Here is a 9,842-nt window from a genome sequence, read left to right as displayed (position 1 = left end):
GGCTCGGCGGGGCGCTCGCCGGGACGGGCCCTCCCGGCAGGCGGCAAAACGCGCGCTGGATCCCCGCGGCTGGAGCGGGATTCCCCGCCCGGCCGCCCCCCGTGCTGCCAGGGCTGGCCCGGCCCGGCTCCTGCCCGAACCGCCGGGAAAGAGAGGGCGAAGAGCCGCGGGGATCCCCCCGGCCCGGCCCGGCCCGCCTCCTCGGCTGCCCCCCGAGAGCTGCAGGCAGCGTGCGAGGCCGCTAATGCTGGAAATTATTACAAAATAATAAAAAGGGCAAATTATTCTGTTCCTTCTGGAGGTTGTGGTTTCAAGCTACACGTCTTGCAACTAGCAACGGAGGTGACACCCTGTGAAATCATTCCTTTTTTTAGACTAGAGGAGTGAAAGGCTGGTAAGCACTGCCGGCCGTAGGGTGACTGGTTCGCTGGGGGGGTTCTGTAGGTGGGCGAGGGGCCAAAGCCCCCCGTTCTGTTACATTTGCGACTGAGGAGGAGCGAGTGCGGCCAGGTCCATCGGACACAGACGTTCATCCGCACCGCCCCGGGAGCACGGACACCCTGGAGTTGCCCCCAGCCTGCGGTGCTCATGGGTAGGAGGAAGAGCGAGAGTGCTCCGGCCATCCAGCGGAGGAGAAACGAATGTGCTAAGGAATCTGGGGAAATGCTAATTAGAGGAAGAAGAGCTGCTGAGCCTCCCCCCTCCCTTCTGCAAAGAGCAAAATAGGTCTTGCTCTCCCCATCCCCCAACCTCATCCATTAAAGCTACTACTAATATTTTCTGCTCCTTCCCCGAGGGAAATGGGTGAGCAAAATATTATAATAAGAGAAAAGTTGGTCCAACCTTCTTACATGATTCATTATCATTACAGCATTTTGTCAAAGTGGAAAACAGGCCACTAATTCTCATGTTGCTTCAAACTGGAAAACAGATGTTGAAAATAGGATCTATGAGACAATCTAACCTAGCAGTACTTTAAAAAAAAAAAAAGCTTCTCAGAATCTTTAATTATTTAGTCTCTAGTTGTTACACCTTAAGGGCCTTAAAATGTGAACCAAACTACTCAAATATGAGTCTGTAGAGGCTTTTCTAATATGTGTGAGAGAGAAGCAATACTGTCCATACTCATTACTATAAGAATGTTTTAAATTCTAGGGTTTTGCTATTTTAATTCACATGTGAGAAAAGAGGCAGTGGCACAGACGCACGCTTTACTGTCAGCTACCCCATCACCAATTTGTAACCCCATCCTCTCTTCTCTTTCTGTTGATTTCCTTACAGTCAAAGAACAACACAATTCAGGAATCTTAGCCAAGCTCACAGTCACTTTTCAGCTGTAACAAGGTGAACCAAGCAGCACATACACTTGAAGTTTGAATATCTGCCTGATAAACTTTCAGTGGCAGTTAATTTTGGCAATACACATATATGGGCTGTTTTGTGGGTGTAAGCATACCATCTGTTGCATGAAAGGGAGCTGGGAGGTAAGGTTGAGGGGTGGCAGGACCCAGGAGCAGCCRTCCGAATAGCATGGGGAATGGAAGGATTTTGGGGATTTGGGTCCACTACAGTACGAACGCGGTTGTGGATAAGTAAATTAGCCTACCAAGTAGAACTTTTAGCCAACGCCACGCGAGACAGCTTGTCCTTGATCAACACACAATTGCAAGCTAYGACTAAGATGGCTCTSCAGAATCGCCTGGCACTGGACCTGATGCTACTGCACCAAAATGGACTGTGTGGCTACCTCAATCTCTCGAGCACGGACTGCTGTGTTTACATYCCAAACGTCACACAGGACCTCAACACCCAACTAGAAACCATACGACAGGTGGCCAAAGATACTCGCGAGCTCCGAGAGTCGATGAACAACAGCTGGCTGTCGAAATTGTTCGGCTGGTTTGGACTCAGTGTCACCGGATGGATCCAAAGCTTGTTACAGACTGGGGTTATCATTATCATTGTGGTAATGTTGCTATGCATTACTGTTAGCTGCCTAAAACCTTCATAAGCTGTGCCCTAGAGCTGCATCCACTCACCACTTCCTACGCCCCATTAGTGAAAGTCAGTCCAGAAACATATGCATCACCCTTCCAACAAGTTATCGATACACCTGTGACTGAGAGTGGGATGTGAAAGTGGCAGCAGCCACGGGGTGGATGATGTGGGAACAAGAGAGAATGCAGGGAGAAAGATAAGGGGGCACACGGGAAAAACAGTACGTGGCAGCCAAAGCATACCACCCTTTTGCAACACGAGCAACGAACTAGCTGGTGAAGGCCAGACAGTTTGTTCCAGCTGCACGGTGGAGGAGGGAGCGATATGGAGGTATCACGGTCCGCCCCGACCACAAAGGGTTGCATCCCAAAAAAATAATTGCTGCTCACAGACTAACTGTTGACCTATAGTACCCCCAGCCTCATTATCCCTGCTTACCATATTAAAGATCACGCCCTTTGCTGCATAATGATATGTAAATAAGGGGGGCATACCCCCAACAACCGCGCAAATGGCAATCTGGCCAATGAAGTACGTCTGCCGCGCTTCCACATCCCACCTTCAGCAACTATAAAACAGAGGGTAGCTCACTAAAGTTTTTGGAAGGGAAGAAAATTGAACCGCCGACCTGTTCACTGGAGACTGCTGACGAGCGAGCCTCCTTCTCCCTCCCCCAAACAGGGACGCCTCTTTGGTAAGACTTGCGCCTCCGACAAACGTCGGACGTTACCCGGGAAAATATATTATTATTGAAAGCGCTTAATTGTTAGTTTGAGCTCATDGAAAGAAMATTTGTAGCAGCAAGTGCATTTATCAAYGGCAATTCCGAACCTGTTGTATCTGTCGCTTTAATAAAATCTTATTCTTTTTACTTTGCGAAACTGTCTCAGGGAAAGTCCTCAAACAGGGGGGCTCTGGCAGGCAAACGTAAATTATAAAGATAAGGAAGGGCCTTCCGTCCCTCCCTTTCACGCAACACCATCTCCTCCTGATAGTTTGCTGGAAAGATTGCTTTGGGGGGGGGGGCGGCTAGACACCAAGACTTCTGTCATTTCAAAGACCTGCACTGTTAAAAGAAGGGGAACCACAAATTATTTCTATAAGATAAAATAATAGATGATTTGAGAAGTAAAAGAAGTATTGCTTTTCCAGAGCATTGTGCACAGTATGAATAGGTAGAAGGGAATGGGAACTTGATATAGCCTGCCGTGAGATAAGAACATGTTTCTTGGGAAAATGAGAACATATTGGAAATTGCAGTCTCGAACAAAATGCAGAATGAGAAGTTAATAACTTTGAGGAAAGCAGCAAGCAGGAGGGCTAAGGCTTGTTTAGAATAAACAATGTAATAGGAGCAYACAAACAACAACATGCACAATCATTGCTCCCTTAATAACTACACTAAAACCTAGGAAGCAAGAATTAACTGCTGGTCTTTTTCACAGTAAAGGAAGATCAATGAGTCAGCCACAGGCATATGTGCTTGTGATCTGTCTTTTTCAGCAGTCATAAGCAGTCTAGAAGGTGAGTAAGGTAAGGTGACAGTCTTTCTTGACAGGGCTAAGATACTCATGCTAGTAAAACTAAAGCTGAGTGTAAAGGTTTGTAGAAAGACCTCATAGTAATGACTGGGCAATAAAATGGTGGATGAAATTCTCTTACCAAATGCAAAATGAAGTACAAGGGTGAAACATGGAAATCATGGCCTCTGAACGAGCTACTAGCATGCAGAACAGAGATCTTGGTACCGTGACAGATACTTCTGTGAAACTGTTCTCTGTGCATCAGCAGACTTTTAGGAACAATTAACAAAGGAGGGGAGAATAAAACAGAAAACATCACTATACCATCATTATTTAGTCCAGATCTATCACTTGCTTACATCTTGAATAATATGTGCAGTTCTAGTCTCCATAGCTTGTAAGGGAGAAAGGAGAATCTAAGAAGGTATGGAGAAGGACAGTAGAAGTGGTCAAAGGTACAAAAACAACTAAATACACTAAGATTCTCCACACTGGAAGAAAAGCTACCTTGGGGGAAATGCCAACTAATATTATAAAATCAGTTGCACAGAAAGTGTTAACAGAGACTACTATTCACTGTTTCTCAACAGAAGTAGAGGGCATCAAGTCAAATTACCAAACAGACACCAAAACAGAAGAGGGCTACTTTTTCATGAAATGCATTGTTAAACTGTGGAACTCTACTGCAGCACATTGTAGATGCTAAAAAAATCTTTATATGTTAAAATTTTAGATAAGTTACTGGAAGAAAATTTAGTCAAGAACTACTTGACACAAAAGTACTATTGTAGCTACAGGTTACTGGAAGAGTACACTGGGGAAATAATCCTGTATGCTACTTCAGCTTTCTTTTGTATGGGTGTGCTACTGGCTACTACCAGAGGTAGAGTTTTAAGCTTGTGGACCTTTGGTCTGATGTAGTACTACTGTTCTTATGCTTTTATCCAGAAAAAAAGTGGAGCTTGTAAAGACCTGCAGAATGAATAATATTAGACAATGTAGTACTAAGGAATACAGTGCACAGACACATAAGCAGCTCCACATGTTAGACAGCTCCAATACAACCCACTTGGTGCTGAGCATCAGGGAGCTCTGAGGGGCAGCTGCTYCCTAAGGGATGGGGAGCTGAACACAATATCATGGCAGAGCAGGTACCTCACCAGCCAGGGCCCAGCCCCACAGTACCCAAGCAAGGCAAGCAGGACTGGTCTAAGGATAGTAGCTGGCTTCAACCAGGAGTCCAGATCATCAGACAAGTTCTTGGTGATGAGTCAGGTCTGAGGTCAAGCCAGGAAATCAATCCACAAGTCAGGGTCAAGAGCAGGTCTGGTGAGGGTAGCTGGAGTCAGACAGCAATTGCCAGGCAGGACCATGGTGGCAGAGCAGAGCAGAGCATCTACATCAATAGGCTTCATAGCCAGGCACATCTATGAGCTGGAGACCAATACTCTTACAATATAGCTCAGGCAGAGGCTGAAGGCCCAGGGATGAGCTTAAATAGAGCTCCTGGGCCTATGGGCAGAGGATGTGGGTGGAGGCTCCAGGTGAGGCTGGTCAGGGCCATTAAGGCCTATTAGTGCCCTCAGGACCCTGACACTGAGACCAGAACTGTTCAGATACCTGGCCCTAAATGGACTCCTGCAGAGTCATCTGCATCAGATCTTTGCAGTAGATATGTCATCAGTCCAGGCTAGAGAAGGTTTTTTGAGGCATGACATTAGACACCACTGATACTGAACCTGAGTTAAGCCCTCCAGAAACTAAAAGTCATAGTAATTACATTGCAAAGACAGCCAAGTTGTTCTGTAGGGAAAAGATTGGATCTAAGCTTGCCTATCTTAATGCTAGCCCTGCCACATGCCTGTAATGGAAACATGATGCTGAGACACTGGAGCTGGCTCTTCCTGTGATTACAAAGCATGGAATAAAGTATCTACCCTGCAAAGTCTTCCTCACATTTATTAGACTCCAGTGTGCCAAACTGACCAGCCTGCTCCCCAACCAGACTTGGAAACTAGGCACTGCACTTGTGTGGTGCTGTGACTGCGAACCTAGCTGAATCCAAGACAACCGCTAATGTCTTTGTATCTGTAATACAGATAACCAGATAAATCACCCACAGAATTGTGAGTTGGCAGTATCTGAAAGAGAAAAGTCTTGAATAATAAGATTTTTATGCAGAAACTCTTGAATTCTAATTGTGGTTTTAACAACAACTTCCTCATGCAGTCTTTCTTGGCCCTGGTTCTTTAGATAATATCTACCTGCCTGATTGGCACTGAAAATAAGTTAGTGTTTGTAAGCATGCTGAACACAGATAGTTTAAGTGTTAACACTATTTCATGAGAACTAAGGCCAGAAGGGACTATGAAGTCATCTCCTTACTCCCAATATGATACAGGCCCATTGTATTTAATCTAAATTTTTGTCAGATACTTTTGACCTGTGGCCTAGAGATTACATGCAGCCTATCAAAACAATTTCCAGCTGTGGCCCAGGTTTGCCATTGCCCTTGCAGAAGGACGATCTGACAGTAGGCTGTAAGCCAGACAGAATGCCCTCACTGTGGCAGTAGTTTGCTCCCATTTTCCATTTTTGGGGGGAAAACTTGGCCATTTGTTCACTGCATGCTTGTGCATGAAGAATGTAATGCATGAGTGCAGAACAACTGTGCTACATCTGGCCAGTAAACACAGACACTCTGGCAGTAAACAGTACACTTGTGAAGACACTGGCTAATTTTTTATGCACGAACCTGGCATTTTTGGATGCTGCCTTTGTGCAGTAGGCTCATCATGTGATAGCAGAGGGCCAGAAGTGTACACCTCCTCCCTGCTCCTGAAAGAAAAGAAAGGGCCTGCTTAGGTAGAGAAATTGGGTACCATTGCATTTGCAAGCTCAATGACTTAGGAGAGTCAAATATTTCAGTCCCTTAAAGACCTCATCTACATGCTACAGATAGGGATTGTCAGGGTCCTGGGTGACCTTAATGGCCCAGACCAGCTTCACCTGGGGCTTCCACCCACCCACAATGCCCATTGGCCCAGAAATCTTATTTAAGCTCATGCCTGGGCAGCCTGTCCTTGTCTGAGCTATGCTGTAGATATACTTGTTTCCAGTCCTGACTCTGTTTTCTTCCCTTCTTCTTTTCTTTCTCTCTTTTCTTCCCCCTTGCTTGAACCTTTGGACCTACACTATAGCTAGCTTATCTCTAAGCCTATCTCCTRGAAGGCCCTTAGACCTGTCTCCAGTCTTGTCTTGGGCCCCATCTCCTGCTGTTCCTGACTGGACTTCTAGGATGGGCCCTGGACCTACTTCATCTTCCTGCTGCACCTGGGACTGCCAACAGACCCTTTTACCAGCATCTTGCTCTGCCCACCCTGCTCAAGTGCTGCAGGACTGCGCCCTGTTGGAGAGGGCACTGCCTGCCCTGCAGCTACCCTTGGCTCCTGGCTCATCTTGCCTCATCAAGCAGCCCTGTGTGGGCTGCTCCCTCTTAGGAAAAAGAGACTAAGAGGCTGCAGTGGCAGGAGACTGAGATATGCCCAAATATTTCTAATTTGTAAGCCATACTTCCTGCTGCTGGGAAAGGAACAACCACCTTAAAGTTCCTATTAGTCTCACGTGGGGAAAAAAATCTGGCTTTCCAATGGATTTGGATATGGTTTGGTGCAAATGAACAGCCAACTAAACAGATCACCTGGATGACTAACCAGTAAAGACTAGAAGTAAGTATGGGGGGGGGGGAATCTTCACTACCCCTAAAGCCTGGAGGCATGACATCTTATGATGCATCTTACAGTTGTCTCTCAGACCCAGAAGTGCTGTCAACATGCTAAGAACAATTAAAATGATCTTTTGAGAAATAACTGCTATAAGAATAGCTTACCTAACTGTAGTCTTAACTTATTTGAATGGATAAATGTTTAAGAAACATCTTTACAAAGAAAGCATCCTCAAACAAAAGAGCAAAAAAAAATAGCTGTAAATAAAAATACCTACTTGAGGTTTTTCTTCCAGTTAGATACTTGAGTATCTTGACTTGAGTGTCTTCCTCTGCTGTACTGTGAAATCTGCCAATACAGGATTGCATAATGTGAGGCATGGGTGTAACCTAAGCAACATTAAAAAAAAGATACTGACTTGTAAGGATGGGTCATAAAAGGAAGTTGCGAGACATTCTGCAGAGAACACAAACACTTCAAGGTAAAAAAGATGAAGTCACAGTGGTGAGAATGTTAAGATTTGAAGATGCAAATAATGAACTACTGCAGTAGGTAGTAAAAAAACCCAGGATTCCAGAGCACTTAAAAATGGCTAGTAACATTAAAGTATAAAAAAATACAAATAATGATAGACTTTGTAGGTTTTATATATATATGTAATAGCAAATTTTGTGGCTGAGTTCCTTCAATGTGTTAGTGTATCTCTGAGGAAAAGATTCTCTTGAATTCAGTAATTCAAGATGTCTGTTGCCTTCCTTCAAAAAAAAAAAAAAAAAAGCACCCATGCTGTACACTTCCCCCAAGTTACAGGAGTTGACAAAGTAGTATCTTCCTAAAACATCTGACTTGTCCAAATGAAATAACAGGCCATTTGTGCAGCTATCAGTTTTCTCTAATTTTTGATGAAATACCAGAAATCAGAAGACTTTCAGCTGCTAATGTAGTTGCACCATTTTTGTGTGAAATCTTATCTGGAGATTTAAAAAAAAAGGTTTTAAAGTTGGAGCTGTAAGTGTATTATGATCATGCCTCAGCTGAGCCTTTTGCTGAACAGAATCCCAAAAGAACACAGGTTGGTTGGGAAAAACTGTTCTGATCATCAGTGACTTTGTAAACCAGGATACCTGCTTAAATAACTCATTTATTCACAGAACAGCTGATTTTTGCATTAGAGACTTAAGCATCAGGATGACTTGAACAAAATTATGAATTTCCCAGGTATTTTAAAAAATGAAAAAAAGCTTGAGAGGTTGCTGCTCTACAGGACACATTCCTACAATCCAGAGCAAGAGAAATCTCTGCACATTTGCTGTGTTTTTTATTATTGAAAAAATGCATATTGTAACAGCTATTCTCCAAATATACAGCATCAATGGCAGCATGAGCAAGCAGAGCAAAATAACTTCCCCTGATGCTGAAGCAAATTAATGTATTTTAAGGAATGTAATCTGTTAAAGGAAGTAATGAGTAATTTCTGTTGAAGGCAGTTTGACACAAGCAGAAAGAAAAATATTCCAGCAAATTTGTTTGGAAGTGKGTTTGTTTTACTAGTGCATGCACTGAGATCTGTTTGCTTTCTTACTTTTGAAAAACTGACTTTTAAAAATGTATTTTGATATGATAAGCACTTGAAACTCAGTTCAAGCTGTATGTGGCAAAAAGTATATAAGAAATATATGGATAATTGTGGAAAATCTACTGAAAATACTAACAGTATTTTCTCACCTCAGTAATCTGGCATCAGGTAGTCTCCTTGCCTATAACATCCACCAGTGTTCAGAATTTGTTATTTTCAAAAGTTGTGGATGAAAGATGGGTTAAATGCCTTCTTGAAAGCCCCGTATATTTTGTTCAGCAAAGATCCTGAAAAACCGCAAAAACATTGTTTTGACATTTGCAGGAGTGATGAGTTTTGATCATTCTAAGAGATAAACAGTTGACTTTTTTTTGCCACATCTACTTAACTTTCTGATGCACTTTGAAATTTAACTAAATATGAATAAAAAGTGAATCTTTTATGATTTTTTGCAAGATAAAAAATTAGTTTTAGACGGAAAAGACATTTGATGCTACAGGGCACAACTAAGTACTTAAATGCTTAAAGAATTCAGTACTAGGTATATGGGGGGTGTTATTGCATAGCACAGCAAATTAGATCTCTGACCTTGGTTTTGATTGCGTGTGTGTAAAGCTCTAAATATGTATTTGCCGAGATAAAGTATCGATGACCTTTTTAACTAGCAGAAAGCGGTCAGAGTAATCAAGCATTGCTTCGGCTTTGGTCACCAGCCAAGAAGCTGAGCCCTCGCTCCCCTACCTCAGCAGCACCTACGCTCCCGGCCGTTGTTCTTCGAGAACAATACGCGCCGGATCGCGTAAACTCGCCGTGTCGGGAGGAAACAAGAGCGAGGTTTGGCCGGCGGGGAGGCCCCCTGCTTGGTGAACAGCGCGGCCGCCGCGAGGTGACCCGCGCGCCGTTGTAACGGTCGTAACGGACAGCGGCGCGCGGGAACGTTCTCCCCCCCCCTCCCCCCGCGCCTCAGCAGCGGGGCGCGGCGTCGCGCGCCGTGAAGCCGTGTGCGCACGGCGGCGCGGA

General features: G+C 44.3%; 1 protein-coding gene across 4 annotated transcripts in view; it reads right to left on the bottom strand.

Annotated features, from left to right (window-relative positions):
- Window positions 1-9,728, bottom strand: part of TET1 (tet methylcytosine dioxygenase 1) — a 93,471-nt gene extending 83,743 nt beyond the window's left edge. For 3 of the 4 annotated variants that reach the window (XM_026059927.1, XM_026059931.1, XM_026059932.1), the window contains exons 1-4: window positions 9,564-9,728; window positions 8,972-9,109; window positions 7,524-7,635; window positions 6,277-6,359 (exon numbers count right to left, since the gene is read on the bottom strand). The gene's annotated coding sequence lies outside the window, so the exon portion shown is untranslated. The remainder of the gene's footprint in view (window positions 1-6,276; window positions 6,360-7,523; window positions 7,636-8,971; window positions 9,110-9,563) is intronic. The other variant, XM_026059928.1, reaches the window with a different exon arrangement.
- Window positions 9,729-9,842: the final 114 nt, after the last annotated feature.

The sequence above is a fragment of the Apteryx rowi genome, unplaced genomic scaffold (genome assembly GCF_003343035.1).
Source record: "Apteryx rowi isolate R43461 unplaced genomic scaffold, aptRow1 scaffold_162, whole genome shotgun sequence".
Classification (NCBI taxonomy): domain Eukaryota; kingdom Metazoa; phylum Chordata; class Aves; order Apterygiformes; family Apterygidae; genus Apteryx; species Apteryx rowi.
Note: the sequence above shows the minus strand (reverse complement) of the source record. Positions and strands in the feature narration are given on the sequence as shown.